At 36.7% G+C, this 8,252-nt stretch overlaps 1 non-coding gene across 1 annotated transcript; it reads left to right on the plus strand.

Annotated features, from left to right (window-relative positions):
* Nucleotides 1–6,416: 6,416 nt before the first annotated feature.
* On the plus strand, nt 6,417–6,523 carry LOC112535061. Its single transcript, XR_003079265.1, has one exon. It is a non-coding gene; the product is annotated as a small nucleolar RNA R71 (small nucleolar RNA).
* Nucleotides 6,524–8,252: the final 1,729 nt, after the last annotated feature.

Here is an 8,252-nt window from a genome sequence, read left to right on the forward strand (position 1 = left end):
TGCTAACAGAAATTTAAGCTGCTCCAACACTTCCTCATTTGACAGCTCATGCTCATCTTCAATTGGCAAAGTAACTTACAGTGGGTCTCCAACCAATATTTCCTGCAACTGTGTCGCAACAACATCATCAAGTACATTAATAGCATACATAGCATCATCATGATCTAAAGATTGCCTCATAGAATTATTTAAGTCAAAGGTGATAGTCTCATCCCCTACCCTAAGTTTAAGCTTTCCATCATAAACATCTATATTTGCCCTAGATGTTGCAAGAAAAGGTCTACCTAGAATTAAAGGTACACTACTCTCACCATCCATGTCTAAGATCACAAAGTCAACAGAAAATATGAATTTATCTACCTTAACAAGCACATTCTCTACAATACCCTTAGGATACTTAATAGTCCTACCAGCTAACTGTATGCTCATCCTAGTGGGTTTAGTCTCTCCCAGCTCCAACTTGGTAAACGGGTTGTACGACATTACATTAATGCTAGCTCCTAAATCAATTAAAGAATCACTAATAGTTAAGTCACCTATAACATAAGGGATAGTAAAACTCCTTGGATCATGTTTCTTTTCTGGTAACTTGTTCTAGAAAATCACTGAACATTCCTCATTTAGTGTCACGCATGCCAAGTCTTCAAACTTTCTTTTGTTGCTAGGAATCTCCTTTAAGAATTTCGCATACCTAGGCATCTGTGAAATAGTTTCAATAAAAGGTAAGTTTATGTGCAGTTGTTTAAATATATCCAGAAATTTACCAAATTGTTGCTCGACTTGTGCCTTCTTCAACCTAGCAGGGTACGGAATTTTGGACTGGTATTCCCTCAGTGGAATCTTATTTGCCTCTTCCTTCTCTAGTTCCTTCGCCTTGTTATCTTCAGCCTTTCTACTTGAATCTATGTATGCATCAACATCATTATTAGACATAGGAGAAGAACCAAGAATATACTTCCCTCACTGCAACGTGATTGTATTCTGATGGGAATTGTAGGTTTCATCAATTAACTCCCCAATAGCAAAAATACTATGATAAGTTGAATTAGAAGAAAACTAGAAATTACCAATTTAATCCACAAATTCGGATCGTTCAAAGATTGAAGTAAGAAGATGGATGCTACTTAACCTCTTTACCAACAAGGATAAAGATACTAAGATAGACTTTGAATTTCCTCTTATGCCACAAACAAGAAAGTTTAATAAATAACAAGAAAACAAAGATCTAGATTTTGACACCACAAGCTAGAATAAAGCTTGATAAGTCACAAAGTACAAGCAAGAAATTAAAGATAAAATTTCTCACAATTAAACTCAAACAAAGTTATAATTCATATATCAAATTCAATCATGTTCCAAAAGAAAGAAAAGGACTTGTTTATATAGAGTACAAGTCCATGCACACACTACTAAAATAGACTCACACACATAGGATTACTTTTACTCTTAAATGACCTTAGTAACCACTACCCACACTAATAGCCATTACTTGGTATTAATTACCCTATTAACTTGTATATGATTGCTCTTAATAACCACTACCCACATTGATAGCCATTACTTGGTATTAATTACCCTATTAACTTGTATATGGTGTCTACATGTAACCCTAATTGTCATTAACACAAAAATAAGTTAAATATTATTCCTTGGGCCTCCATGGATGCCTTATTGGGTTGAAATTCTTGGGCTTTCCAAATGTCCCTAATTAAACCCAATATGGCTTGTTGAAGCTTCTTGGATTTGGACCTTGTGATTGGGCCTTCTTGTACTATTAATGGATCTTGGATTTCTTTAAGCTTTGAACTTGGATTCACATCATTCCCCCTTTCTTCAAAAGGATTTGTCCACAAATCAGCTCCATCATCTTCATCACCTACATCAAACAAAGACAAGTCACTAACATTGAAAGTAGCACTAACATTGCCATACTTACTTGGAAGTTCTAGCTTGTAGGCATTGCTGTTGATGCGTTGAAGTTCTCTAAAAGGACCATCTCCTCTTGGCATAAGCTTTGATTTCCTTTGGTTAGGAAATCTTTCCTTCCTCAAGTGCACCCACACCCAAACCCAATCTCCGGGCTCAAAAATGACTTGCTTCCTCTCTTTGTTGTGTTGCTTTTCATATTGGAGTGTCTTCTTCTTAATGTTTGCACGCACCTTCTCATGCAAAGTCTTGATGAATTCAGCTTTTTGTTTCCCCTCTAAATTAGCTTTGTCCAACGGCAATGGTAGCAAATCTATGGAGTCAATGGATTGAATCCATACACAACTTCAGAGGGTGAGCAATTTATTGAACCATGCACACTCCTATTGTAAGCAAATTCCACATGTGGCAAACATTCTTCCCAATTCTTCAGATTTCTTTGGATGACAGCCCTCAAAAGTGTTGCAAGTGTCTTATTGACCACCTCTGTTTGTCCATCCGTTTGTGGATGACAAGTTGTAGAATACAAAAGCTTTGTCCCCATCTTTCCCCAAAGTGTCTTCTAAAAGTGACTTAGGAATTTGACATCCCTATCACTCACAATGGTCCTTGGCACTCCATGTAGCCTTACAATCTCATTGAAGAATAGATTCGCAATATGGGTTGCATCATCCGTCTTGTGACATGGAATGAAATGTGCCATTTTGCTAAACCTGTCCACTACAAAAAAAAAATCTCTCCCTCCCTTGGACCTAGGTAATCCTAAAACAAAGTCCATAGAAATGTCTACCCAAGGTTCATTTGGTATGGGAAGAGGTGTATACAAACCATGAGGCATTGCTTTGGATTTGGCTTGTTTGCAAGTAATGCATTTCTCACAAATTCTCTCAACATCCCTTTTCATGTGTGGCCAAAAGAAATGGTCACCCAACACATCCAAAGTTTTCTTAATCCCAAAATATCCCATTAAACCTCCACTATGTGCCTCTCTCACAAGTAACTCTCTCAAAGAACTTTGTGGCACACACAATTTGTTTTCCCGAAAAAAGAAAACCATCAAACTTTTAAAACTTATCAAAACCCCCTTTCTCACATACCCCATAAACATTAGCAAAATCAGGATCATTAGAATAAATATCTTTTATGTATTCAAATCCTAATAATTTTGCATCAAGTTTAGAGATCAAGGCATACCTTCTTGACAATGCATCGGCCACCACATTTTCTTCCCCTTGCTTGTACTTAATCATGTACGGAAAGGATTCAATGAATTCCACCCATTTTGCATGTCTCTTGTTGAGCTTTCCTTGTCCTTCGAGATACAATGCATAGAACTCATTGTCATATGTAGGGTAGTTTAGACTTACTCCACTTAGCTTTTCGCTAAAGAATGCTATGGGCTTGCCTTTTTGCATCAAAACTCCTCCAATACCTATGCCACTTGCATCACACTCAATCTCAAAAGGTTTAGTAAAATTTGGCAAAGATAACAAGGGTGCAGAACTTAATTTGTCTTTTAGCAAGTTAAAAGCCTCATCTTGTTAAATTCCCCACTTAAAACCAACATTCTTTTTTATGCATTCAGTTAAAGGTGCAGCTACGGTAGAAAAATTCTTAATGAACCTTCTATAAAAGCTAGCTAAACCATGAAAGCTTCTTACATCACTTACACTCGTGTGTGTTGGCCATTCTCTAATTACTTTTATCTTTTCTTGATCAACATGAATACCCTTGTCATTGACAATATATCCAAGAAAAGTAATTGTATTAGTGCAAAAACAACATTTCTTTAGATTAGCATACAACTTCTCTTCTCTAAGCACATAAAAAACACAAGTCAAATGTTGTACATTCTCATCTAAATTTTTACTATAAACCAAGATATCATCAAAATAGACAACAACAAATTTGCCTATGAATGCTCTTAAAACATGATTCATCAATCTCATGAAAGTGCTTGGTGCATTAGTTAAACCAAAAGGCATTACTAACCACTCATATAAACCATGTTTAGTTTTAAAACCTGTTTTCCATTTATCACCTTCTCTCATTCTAATTTGATGATAACTAGATTTCAAATCAATTTTTGAAAACAAATATGAACCATGCAATTCATCCAACATGTCATCTAGCCTAGGAATGGGATGTCTATACTTCACTGTGATTTTGTTGATGGCAGGACAATCAACACACATCCTCCAAGTTCCATCTTTCTTAGGCACTAACAAGACGGGTACGGCACATGGACTCATGCTTTCACAAACATAACCCTTCTCCATAAGCTCACTCACTTGCTTTTCGATTTCCTTGGTCTCCTCCGGATTACATCTATATGCTGGTCTATTTGGAATGCTCGCTTCGGGTATGCAATCAATTTGGTGCTTAATGCCTCTTTTAGGTGGCAAACCATTTGGAATTTCTTCTGGAAATAAATCTTCATAAACCTGCAAAAGATCAACAACAACACTAGGCAAACAATTGGTTATTTTGTTAGAAATATGCAAAATCTCCTTGTACATAAGTACAAGCATGTGTTGTCTCAAAAGCATAGCTTCCTTCACATCGCTCATTTTTGCATAAACACTCATTTTTCTTTCATTTGAATCTTCCTTGTTTTCTCTCACCATGTGTTCCCATTTTGGTCAAGAGAATTGGAATTTTAGTTTTACTCATCTCACCTTTTTCTTTACTCTCAAAGGTTTCCCTTCCCAAAGAATTTCCCAATGAAGAACCCATTTCTTCATATTATTGCTTGATGCGCATTTGGTCTTCAAAAATCTGTTTTGGAGTTAATGATCCAAGGTTAAACCTTTTTCCATCCATAGTCAAAGTATACATATTTTTGAATCCATCATGACTAGCCCTTCTATCATATTGCCAAGGTCTCCCCAATAACATATGTTCGGCCAACATTGGTAACACATCACACAACACCTCATCCTTATATCTACCAATTTGAAAAGAAACTAAAACTTGCTTATTTACCTTTACAATTCCACTTTCATTAAGCCATTGCAACTTGTATGGTCTTGGGTGCTTGGTAGTAGGCAGCTTCAATTTCTCCACTAGCAAAGTACTTGCTACATTGGTACAACTTCCACTATCCACAATCATATTGCACAATGATGTGTGCTACTTGTGTTAGCTACAATCTAAGGCAGTGTACCTATCGATGCAGTCTAGCACTAATGGCGAGTATCAAGGTCGTATCCCTCGGGAAAGTGAAAGCCCAGAGTTACTCCTTTGTTCTTTGTTTTATTAACCTAAAATGAGTGATGAATACTTTCTAAACTAACTAATAGCTACAATCTAAGTTCTAAGGGAGATGCAGGAGTAATTGATAACTAAAATAACCAAGACAAGAAAGCAAACCCAAAGGGAATTAGGATTACTTTTACTCTTAAATGGCCTTAGTAACCACTACCCACACTAATAGTCATTACTTGGTATTAATTACCCCATTAACTTGTATATGGTGGCTCTTAATAACCACTACCCACATTGATAGCCATTACTTGGTATTAATTACCCCATTAACTTGTATATGGTGGCTACATGTAACCCTAATTGTTATTAACACAAAAACAAGTTAAATATTATTCCTTGGGCCTCCATGGATGCCTTATTGGGTTGAAATTCTTGGGTTTTCCAAATGTCCCTAATTAAATCCAATATGGCTTGTTGAAGCTTCTTGGATTTGGACCTTGTGATTGCGCCTTCTTGTACTATTAATGGATCTTGGATCTCTTTAAGCTTTGAACTTGGATTCACATCATTTTCACATGCTCTATTGGGTTGTATTCTGTATTGCTAGGTAGAGTCCCTAGTTGCCTCTTAGTCATCTCTTAGAAATCTGGCCTATATGATTCTCCAAGTTCTGAATGAAGGCCTGTTGATTTCTAAGAGCTGCGTCCATCTACTAGAATCTAGTCTCTAAAGCGATTACAAACTTCATCATCAACTCTTTAAGTTAGGCTTTTTCTCTTGAGTTTGAGGAGACTGAGGCGGGAGAACAGATTGTTGCGGCTGCTGATGTAGTCGCTGAAACCTTGGTGGCCCCTGGTTATTGTTGTTCCTCCATCTGAAGTTCGGATGATTTCTCCATCTCAGATTATAGGTGTTGTTGTACGGGTTGTTTTACTGCCTAGGCTGACTTCCCATATAGTCCACCTGTTTATGATTAGATGAAGAAAAGGAAGGAAACATACCTCCCAATATATAGTTACTACTGTAGTGTGGGCCACCATAAAACTTACAGGTTGCTTTAGCTACTTGGATAGGCATCTAGAGTTGATCAATTTTCTTGGATAATAATCCACTTGAGCTACCAAGGCTGTAGTGGCATCCGACTGGTGTACACTCCCTTTACGTCTCGTCTTGCTCCTAGTAGTGTGCCTTTGGTAATTGTTTGTGACCATCTCCTCAATCAAGCTTTGGGCTTGTTCTAGTGTCTTGCTGCTCAAAAAGTTTGTAACTGTAACCAGATTGGTAGTCCATGGTGTGTACAGCATCACAATAGGTCTTTGTACCTCTCCCAAGTGTCATACATCGACTCATTATTAAGCTGCACAAAAGAAGATATATCATTTCTAAATGTAGCAGTTTTAGAGGGAGAAAAGTACTTAAAAATGAATTTCTCTGCCAAAGAATCCCAAGTATTGATAGTGTTAGGAGGTAGTGACTGTAGCCACCGTTTTGCTCTATCCCTCAAAGAAAATGGGAACAAGCGAAGACGAATTGCATCATCTGTTGTCCTATTAATCTTGAAGGTATCACAAATCTCCAAGAAACTTGTTATATGTGCGTTAGGATCCTCATCCGGCAAGCCTCCAAACTGAACCGTTTACTCCACCATCTGAATCACATTAGGCTTTATTTTAAAATTGTTGGCCACAACAGCCGGTCTCGTAATGCATTTTGACATCCCTTCCAGTGATGGTTTTGCAAAATCATACATTGTCCGGTTATTGTCATTGTTGTCGTTGGCGTCTGCCATTTCTATTGTAATGTTTCCCGATTCACTCTCGTGTATGGCTTTCTCAACCTGAATCTATTCCTCATCTATGTTCAATCACTTCCTGAATTGCCCGAGGGATCACTCTGGTTCTGGTAGAGGGTCTACTAAATCAGGATTGGACCTCCTAATTATACACTAACTGAAACAACAGATAACCAACAACACAAATAAATAAAAGAATAAAATTGAATAAAAAATAAATAAAGAATAAAGAATAAAGAATAAATGGTTGAATTAACAAAAGCACACAATTCACAATATTTATCAAAACAAAGTCCCCGGCAACAGCGCTAAAAATCTAATGCTAACTAAATGGAAAATCCCCGGTGAGTATTCCCACCTGTCACGTGGGTGACCCGAGTTCGATCCCTAGCAACGACGATAAAAACTTGATGCGTGCTAAATACGACTAGCAATCTATAGGCAAGTGCACCTATCAAATGTAATCTAGCTTTGGCAAGTATCAATATCATATCCTACGGGAATTGAGAACCTACTGCAACTACGCTATTCCTATTATCTAACCGATCAAAAGGTGGTGAAGCTTATTAACTAAAAATGATCGAGAATGTAATTGAAAGCTAAATTTTAACAAAGAGAAGGAGAGTTGAAAAAAGACAATAAGATAAGTTAATCCAATTGGGGATCAAGGAGAGTTGAAGAAAGACAATAAGATGAGTTAATCCAATTGGGGATCACTTTATCTAGCTGGCTTACAAACAATAAATTATGAATTGATTGATTAAGAATTGTGATATATGGATAATCTCTTGAATGAATTGGCTTCTCGCTCGAGTTAATCAATTCCTAACCCTAAAGATCTAAAGTTGGAATCTCTTCCTAACAATCGATTTTAGAATAGCATTAATCTCTAAATTACCGCTAATAAGAGTGTCTGTTCTTATTCCAGTAAGCTATTACACCTATCTCTAGGATGCAAATCACCTAATCATACAAGCAGTTGTCCAAACTCAATTGAATTTCTCAATTACAAAGGAGTTCTCGAATTGATTCAACAATGAAGAAAAATAAATAAACTTTATTATACTCGAATAAAGACTATAATCTTAAATCTATAATCCAATCATTTAAGCATAAAGCAAGCCTAACATGGTTAAAGCTCGCCTCCAAATGAGTTTGCTAGAATTAGTTACACATGTTCATGATTAAACTAAAACAAGAATTGATACAAAGTAGACAAGAATCGAAAAGAACAAGAACACCCTTTCTCAAATGGTGAAATGCTATCCTCCCTTGAATAACTCTGTATCAAAATTCTACAGCTTAGTTCTCTTTCTTCTTTCCTTTG

This window comes from Ricinus communis, chromosome 8 (assembly GCF_019578655.1).
Source record: "Ricinus communis isolate WT05 ecotype wild-type chromosome 8, ASM1957865v1, whole genome shotgun sequence".
Taxonomy (NCBI): domain Eukaryota; kingdom Viridiplantae; phylum Streptophyta; class Magnoliopsida; order Malpighiales; family Euphorbiaceae; genus Ricinus; species Ricinus communis.